Here is a 9,084-nt window from a genome sequence, read left to right on the forward strand (position 1 = left end):
TTCCCACAACACCTGATGTTCTGTGACGTCATTTATCTTACAAGAGCCAACAAGGCCATAGGAAGATACTCACTTCAATTACATAGATAAAATGGGGGGGGGAAGTATTATGAAAGAGTTGCTTATGCATTCATAAATACATGCAGGAAATAATTTAACTTTTATGGAAACTCTCTTGAAAGGGTAGCATTAAAAAGCATAATATTAAACATTTGAAAGGCAATGGGGTTTAACTTCGTATGCAAAAGTTTCGTAATTAATTGCATTGTCAGAAAAAGTGATTGCACAACTCCACTGGTGAAGCAAGTTATAAGGAAAGGCCTAAGCCTTACCTTATCCTCTGTATATTTATATCGGAAAACCCCCACTTATTTATTCAAAAAAACTACAGGAGAAAAGCAGAAGAACTTCAAGTCAGCCAGCTACTGTACAAAAAGTCTACACCATTACAGTTAAAAAAAAAATCTCAACAGCATACAATTAAAATAGACCTTTATGTTATTACATCAAGGATTCTTTTCTAACTAGTCTGTAGCTCACAAAGCTGAAATAGAGAAAGAAAAAAGCTATAAATCACAGAAAAGATCCATAGAACGAGACATCTGTTGATCTGAGAGTTCACTAATTTTAATCCTTGCCCAAGATTTCATAACATCCTATTAACAGCATCTAACTGATTTCTAGCCTCTTGCTATTTTTTCAGAGAAAACTATTTCATGTTTTCTCATCCATGCTTTCAGTGTTGTTGATGGTACTATTATAAAGATACAAAGTCCCAACACTGAAAAGTAAGTAACACCTACTCTGCATTCGATACTGGGTTGGAAACATTTCACACAACCACAATTTGACTATCCCTTTGGTAAAACTGAGCTACCTTTTGCCAACATAGCTTTGCAATTTCCCAACAAAAATATTCCTTTTTCTTTTTTCTCTCTTTTTTTTTTTTTAAATAAACCTTTAGTGATATTATTATGAGTGCAGAGTTATCTACTTGGCACTCATACTTTATGGATACTTGCAACTAACATTGAGATACCTGAATTACAAAAGTCTTCCAGGTGCTTTATGGGATCAAGCTAAAAATGTAATTTCCACCGTGTATTACAATGTGCTAAAATACATTAAGGTTGGTCAGACTGTTTTTTTCAAAGGTGGGAATGAAAGGCAAGAGATCGGATATTGATTTGGGGTTTCAGATGAAACAACAGAATAAGAACTCAGCCTTTGTGCTCCCTATGTATATCCACATTAGTACGATCTGGCTAAACAAGTTTTAAGCGTTAATCTCTCTGGTCTTTAGTGCCAACAGAGGTCAGCGAGGCAGTGAGATGATTTTTTGCAAACCCATTCGCTGCAGACACATAAAAGAAGCAATTTCAACAGAAACTCTAACTGCTTTACTGAAGGCACAGCATCAGCTAGGGAGATCTAGCTTGACTTTCAGATCCTAAATTAAAATTGAAAGGAGAAAATCCCTCAAGACCTACTCCTTAGGCATACAGTACCATTACAATAGTAGTCAGCAAGAAGCACCATGCACCAAACATCACAATACTGTTTTCTCAGCTTTCTTTTAAGCTAACGTACATTTGAACATACAATTAAGAGGAAGCAGCTTTAACTTGGAAGATGCTCCAAGATTTACTGTCGTAGAAAAAAGCAGTGTAAGAAGGAATACCCAGAGGCCACATTATCTCTCCTAAATCAAGGCCATTGCCTTGGCTTGAAACACCGACTGCAGACTTTTATCAGCTAATTTTATACGCTTTCCGGCATAAAAGAGCCAGACGGCACCCGAGCCCCCAAGATCATAGCAGAAGCCGGGCAAAGCGGCGAGAGGTAAATCACGCTTTTGAGATTTTTTTTTTTCCCCCCCAAATGCCGTATTTCCTTTAAGATCCCATCCAGTCCTACCGGGAAGGTCAGGCGGCAGCGGCAGCTCCTCCGGGAGAGGGAAGCGAGGACAAGCCACCCCGGAAAGCACCTTGTACCGGCCGTGCGGTGCCGGGACGGGGGCACGGAGGCAGCCCGCTCGGGCACCCCCCCTCCCTCCGCCCGGTGCACCCCCGTGAGAGAAGCCGGGAGAGCTGGGCTCCCCCCGCGCCGCTGGCCGCCGCCGCCCGGCGGGGTGACGGGCGAAGTCACTTACTTTCCCGGGTGCGAAAGTTGAGCGGCAGCGAGTGAACTCCACGGTTACCGCCGGGGCGCCGAGAGGGGTGTCCCGGGGGCGGCAGGGCTGGACTCGATGTGCGTGCGGTGCGGGGCGGGGCGCGGCGCTGCTGCCCCGCCGGCCGGGAGAGCGTGGCGGCCGGCAGAGGAACCCGGTGCGGCCGGCGGCGGTTGGCTCGCAGCCTCTCGGCTCACTTCCTGGTGCCGGGTTAGATATGCGTGCGGGGCTGCGAGGGGAGAACGGAGCGAAACGAGGGGAGCGGGCGACCCCTGCCACCGGCCCCAGCGGCTCCCGGCGGGGAGGCGCAGCTGCTCCGGCTGAACCACGGAACGCGGAGCGGAGGGAGGCTGTGACGGGGACGAGGTGGTGCAGGAGCTGTGAAAGGGTGGGGGTAGGGGTATGCCTCTGCCGAGTGCCCCTGTGTAAACTTCGTGCGATGGACGAGTCTCCGTTAAAAGTTATTACTAAATAAACCAGCGTTAGTCCGAGAGGCAAACCAGGAAAGGCTGTCTTATTCCACCAGCAGCCTAAAAAAAACCCATCATGAACTTCTCTGAAACTCAACTATAGCAACTTCCAAGGTCCATTGGAAGCTGGGTTGGAAGAAAACAAAGAACAAGTAAGGTTATCTTTTAATTAATTAATTAATTTAAAGAATTATTTACTAGCCTGTTCAAAAGTGAAATAAAATCTCATAGGTCAGCAAAACAGGAAATACGAATGTGTGGACATAACACCCGGAGGATGCAGCTGAAAGCTCTACAAGAACTGGAGTCAAGGTGTCGTATGTGTACTGCCAGACCACCTGGACGAGTTCGGGTCACAGAGATTTCAAAGGCAGAATTTCAAAAGAAAAGCAGTTAAGCTTTCCATATACAGTGCTGAAGAGAATGGAACAAGTTTGGGGAACACTCAAAACGGTACTAGGTACCAGATGCAAGATGCTCAAAGTTATCTTTGTACGTTTTCTTGAAGTCCACCAATACAGCCTAACTGTGAGTTGGAGCAGACTGAGGAGCTGGTGAGGACTTCTAGCAGGGCAACCAAATAGCTGAACGCAGCTCACACCCCATGGGTTTAAGAACCTGAATTGTGTCCAGGAAAGCAAACTCTGATAGCAGAACTTACAGATCTTCGGCACTGATATAAAAGCCTGCCACACACGGTCATGTGCAACTGGCACAATCACTTCACTGTACTGTGTGCTGCAGTCCTGTCTCAAGGCTGTGACTCCAGCACAGAGGCCACTACCTTGATCCCGCAGAAGATTCAGTCCTTAGAAGCAGTTAGACCCATAATCTGCCACATTTCTAAATGAGTCCCAGATGTCCCTGGGCATCTGTAGAGCTTTGAAATGTGGAGGTCAATAGTTGCTTGTCTTCTTTGAATTATATCGTCAATGATTAAAATAACATCATATAGATACTCATATTAAGACCAGCCTCTAAAAATATTGCAGAGTGAGACTGTAAGGAATTCCTTCAAGTTCTATTAAAAAGTTGGTAACTGTTTTCTCCCTTCCCCCAACTTACTTAAAGCTATTTTTAAAAGAAAGGAAAAAAAAAAAACCCAAACAAAAAGCCACCACAAAACCCTTTTCCCTATGAAAAGTTTACACAGAAAGGAAAGATCTGATTTAATTTACATTGTCTTGGGTTTGGGGATTTTTTTGTTGTTGTTGGAAATTTGGATTCCAAAAGTTTATGTAAAATATATTTCACATTTTTGTTTGGAAGTGCTATCACAGAGTCTCAATGTGCTGTTAGTGCCTCATGTTTCCATTTTCCTCTATAGGGTAAGTACTTTGATCTTTTATCTTTCTTGAGGAGGAGAAATGGTGCACAAAGCGCACATCTGTCTGGCCTCTTGCTCCTCACTATTTCTTCTTTTCATATAAAGTATTCTGCTGGGTTTAAAATTCACTTTCTCCTATCAAAGCATTAGTGTAAATAAAACAAAATTTAGTTTTATAAATGCATAATAGAGTCTAGCAGTCTAGTAAAATACAATCTTACCTATAATGTCAATAATTTGGAAAAATAAAAAAGCACTGAACTACCCTTAATAGGCTGCTGTGCAATATTAGATTTAGGATGCATAGCACAAACTCGTCAGTTCTGCCCTGAAAGAACTACTATGAAGAAGGCTTGGAGTAGAATAAATATACTGTGCTTTATTAAAAAAAAAAAAAAAACCAAAACAAAACCAAAAAAACCCCAAACAAACAAAAATGTTAGTATCATTTGAAATAAGGTCACAGTTTTATGTATCCTCATTCCCACTGGTGAGAGTAATATGTACAAAATCTACCTTGGAAAGCGTAAGCAAGAAAGGAACTCTCTCTTATCACATATTCACCAAGAGGAAAAAAAAAGCTGGTTTCGAGTCTCTCTACATCTGTAGATCTGCTGTTAGTCACATGTTTTAAAATGTCTTTGTATATAGATCAAGAAAGTTGGGGGGTGGTGTAAAATGGGGCAAAAAGGAAACTTCAAGCCTGTCACTGAAGTGGAAGTCCTTGTACGAAGGCCTGTGAGTCACGTTAGCCAGCTAGCGTTCATGCTCAGCAATTGATTTTCCGCTTTGGGCAGATTTGACTCCCAGACCACGTCTCTACTGCTGAACTAAGCGTTGGCTGCAAGACAGCGCTCCAGTATCGAGGCCAACTGCCATTAGGAGGGCCTACATCCACCCTCTTGGCATCCAGAGCATGGGGACTACACCATACTGGTGTTTGAATAGTCCCTGGCCCAGGTTAGGACCAATCCCACAATTTGTCAGTAGACTCAGAGGAATGTCCAGCAATATTTCCTTGGGCACCATTAATTACTGGCCTATACGTAGCCCTATAGACTCCAGACCAACCCAGCTACGTGCCCGTGTAGGTAGCTGCTCATCATTGTCTGGATTGCATCCGGGAGCGTGAAGTGGCACAAACTGTAGGGGACAGTGGCTCTGAGCAGTAAATCAAACTTTGTCCCAGACAATGAAAACAGACAGCAGACTTCACTCCATGTTTTTATATATTCCTTAATCTCATCCTTGCCGAGCACTTTCTACAGTCTGCTTGAGTCCAAAAGCAGAGCAGCAATAGAAGAATACTTGTTGGTCATGAAAGGATAAGTGGCACAGCCAGAGCAGTAATTTGAGAGAGATCCCAAGGAACACCTGGGTTCATTCAATAAAATAAAAAAAAAAGGGGGAAAGATCACTTTGTTCAAAAATAGGGTTACAAGGATTTAAATTCTACATTGAAGAACAGGGAAAGAGAGAGCAAAGGTACACGTAAAACTAAATCATGGAGACATCTGGCCTTTCTGAATGAGCCAGAGTTTTGGAAGCTCATTCTCAACGTGTTGACACAGTAAAATGACTTTTCTCTAGAAATTCCAGCATTTACATGGTCACCACTTGTACTGTTTTTCTGTATTTTATTTCTTCCTCAAGGGATTATCATAAAGTAGTTAAAGTCCAAATTGTTAACCTGCTTTGTAATAATGTAGCAATTTTTAAACAAGTAGTGAAGAGTGGATTATAAAAAATAAGATCCAAGTCACATGCTTGTTCTTTACACAATGTTGTTGGAGAAAAACCCCAACAATTTAAACTCCAGAAAATAGAAGCAGTATGTTTTGGCATTCATTTTGCATTTCTTATTGTAACCTATGATTTTAGAGAAAGCCATATTGACTTATGTAAGAAGGATATTTGCAAATTTTATTCTAAGAAATGCACTTTTCATGTGATAAAGACGGTTTGCTTCATACTTTCAAGTACAAAGTAACAAGTTAATGCACCCATATGTGTGGATATTCATCAGTTCCTGTTCTGGTTTCCAGTTTGGAGCTTGGGAAAATAAGTTTTGTGACACTAAAGAGAAATGAAAATAAACAAACAAAAATCTTATTTTTTATTTGTAGTTCCATTGGGATTATTTGAAATGTATCACACATTAATTTATGATCTTGACTAATTTTATGGCTAAAATTTTTTAAATAATTTAAAAATGCTTTGGGGAATAATGCAGATGCCTATCTTGACTTACCCTGCGTTTGACCTGTCATTTAGACTAACACTACACATACTCAGTAGGCTAAGTTAGGGAAAGCTGTCATCTTTCCTGTAGACAGTGGTCTGCCTAATGCACAGCCATTTACATTTTACTATACTGATATTTTCTGACCATAAATCCTAAATTCATCCTTTTTTATTTCATCTTGTTAATTCTAATTCCCATGGACGAGCCATAATAATACAGCCTTGAGATATTCTAATTCTGAAAGTTAAGAAAAGCTGCTTCTTCTGTATCTTTGCTGATTTTAAATATTTTATTCACGTACCATTACCCTTTTTTATACAGCGGTATACTTGCCATTTGGTTTCCACTTGTTTCACATCTGCGAGCAGAAAAATTACTAGTTAGCAAATCAAAACGTGTCCAACAGTGGAAGCCAGTTTGAGAACCACTTGCAACGAGCTAGGTCGTGCTGGTGGCACGGCGCTGGTGAGTATCCTGATGGAGACCAAAAATGGCCCACGTGCGCTCTACTGAACATCCCAATCGCCTTTCTGTAGAAATGACAGCTCGAATAAAGGGTTGTCTTGGTTCTCATGAATATCACCTTACTCACGGAGCCAAGAAAAGCAGCTGGACCGATGGGTTCTTCACTGCTCATTCAGGTAGGCAATAATAGGGGTGAGCTGGCAAACAAGTGGTTCCAGGAGCCCTTTACTTTCAAAGATTTGTGGTCATTTGCAGATGTTCTTATTGGTCTGAAGAGGCTGCCTGCATTACTAAAAGTGTGTTTAATTTATGCTTAATTTAGTACACAGTTCTGTGATCGCTAATATTTAATTACCTGAAAGAAATTATTTGAGCTAATTCAGGAGCAGATGTATGATCATCTCATCTTGCCTGTCCAGCGCCACGTGAATTTTTAGTTCAGAAGCAACATAGTGTTTCTGGAGGCAACTTCCAGAGTGGGCTGCTGTCAAAGCGTAACTTTGCCTTTCCAAGATCAGCCAGTTGCTACGGAAAATTTCCTCATAGAGAGGCACTGGACATCTCCGCTGTGCAAAAGCAACGCAGTGTTTAAGCTGCTCTTGAACAGCTGCAGTAGCAATAGGAGGGCAGTCCCATTCCTGGTCACAGCCATACAGCAGCACGAGGCATCCATGCACCAAGCGTAGCTTTCATTTTCCTCTGGGACAGCACAGAGCATCAGGCAACATATGTGGACATTGAGTTAATGAAGTCAGAGCTGGTAGCATTGATGAAAACATTTGGTACCAATTGAAGTTATCAAACCCTCCCCTTGTTGCAGAGGGTTTGTGAGAAGTAGCTCTTATCAGGGACAGAAGATAGTCATCACCAGAGTGCCACTGAGCACCAAGAAGAAGGTTGTCTTGGCTATATGAAACCTGGGAACACCTAACTTTTTCTGGTGCATTACCCATCAGTCTGGGCTTGGGAAGGTGACAGCTACCTGTGTGAGTTAGGAGGTGACATCTGGGACCTTCTGTGGGCACAGAGGATGTGTTGAAAGGCTGCTCTACCTGTAATGACAACATGGTACAGTGACCTCTTTATTCCCTGTCTCCTGACCTGGCACAATTCTCCATCAACAGGAATGCCAAGAGGAGCCATCTTGGATCATTACAGGTACTTCACTGCTGTCAGCTCTGGCTGGCTGGTCTAGTGAGACGTATGGCACTCACATCGTTCATATCTCCTGCCTGTCTGATGCCGCGCAGCCATGCCAAGTACAAATCTGCTGCTGAGCCCATTTGGAGCAACAGAGTTTCTGAATCACCCTAATACTGGATGAACCTTCTTATTTCTTCTTGTGTTTACCAGCAACCTAGCTGTTGCTAGAACCTCTTGCATTATCACATCAGATAGGGCTTCAAAATGGCCATGCAATGTGTCTAAGAGGATGCTGGAGGGCCACTAAACTGCCCTGTTTGCATGCTGTGTCCTTTGCAAAAACTCGGAGAGCCAAAAAAGCAGATGGTGGCAGGGTAGGAGTGTAACAAGTGGAACTACATCCAGTCTCTCCACCAGCTGCAGCTCACTCATTTCCTGTGAAAACTGGTGGGGTCACATTGTCAGGGACAACCTGAATGGTTGACAGCTGTTTGCTGTAACTTGAAATCATGCATATGTCGGACATGAGCAGTAAATCAGCTTTTCTCTGACTTTCCTGTTCCCAACTGCTGTTTCCCCCTGAAGCCCTTTGTATCCCGTTCTTGGAACCAGGCCCTACTGGCTTTGAAATCCCAGCTGTGCTGACCCATCCATTGTAGCTCCGCAGCTCTTTGCCCCAGGCTTTGAAATGTTTGAAATTTCAGCCCTTAATATCTCTGATGCCATCCAGCCCTGCTGTGAAAGCTCCCAAATAATGCTCTCAGCTGGAAAAAAATAAAAAGTAGGAAGTAATTGAAAAACAAAGGCAAAAAGAAAATATCTTGAACGAAACTGCATATGGCAGTTATTTTCAGACGTACTTGAATTGAAGATGTGGAAGATGAGCACTGCCTGAGTTCTTGTTTGGGATCAGGTTGTAGCAAGAATCTCATACAGCGTCTCCTGCAGGCAATGCCTGCTCTATTAGGAGTTGTTCCTTAGCAGCCGCTGAGCCTTGGGTAAGTTATCTGGTGTGGAGGTGTTTAGGATAGGATATGAAGGGGTCAGGAAGGCTAAGTCTGAGGCAGCAGGAACTTCTGAGGGAGTAGGAACTACTGATGTTCATTATGGCCACTACCAACTTCCTCTGAGTCTATGCTAGCGCTTGGGATCTCAACAGCAGCTTCATTTGTCACCTGGCTCCATTCTTTGGATGTCCTAGGATACTTATTGAATCCAGACAGAGTCTGTTCTTTCTTATCATCACAAGCCCCTCTTTCCTGCA

General features: G+C 42.8%; 1 protein-coding gene across 4 annotated transcripts in view; it reads right to left on the bottom strand.

Annotated features, from left to right (window-relative positions):
- Nucleotides 1-2,355, bottom strand: part of LYN (LYN proto-oncogene, Src family tyrosine kinase) — a 56,523-nt gene extending 54,168 nt beyond the window's left edge. The window contains exon 1 of one of the 4 annotated variants that reach the window (XM_054814900.1): nt 2,153-2,355. The gene's annotated coding sequence lies outside the window, so the exon portion shown is untranslated. Of the gene's footprint in view, nt 1-1,917; nt 2,056-2,152 lie in introns of those variants that run through there. The other 3 variants (XM_054814903.1, XM_054814906.1, XM_054814904.1) reach the window with 3 other exon arrangements.
- Between the last annotated feature and the right edge of the window lie 6,729 nt (nt 2,356-9,084).

Source organism: Grus americana, chromosome 2 (genome assembly GCF_028858705.1).
Source record: "Grus americana isolate bGruAme1 chromosome 2, bGruAme1.mat, whole genome shotgun sequence".
NCBI classification, from domain to species: Eukaryota; Metazoa; Chordata; class Aves; order Gruiformes; family Gruidae; genus Grus; species Grus americana.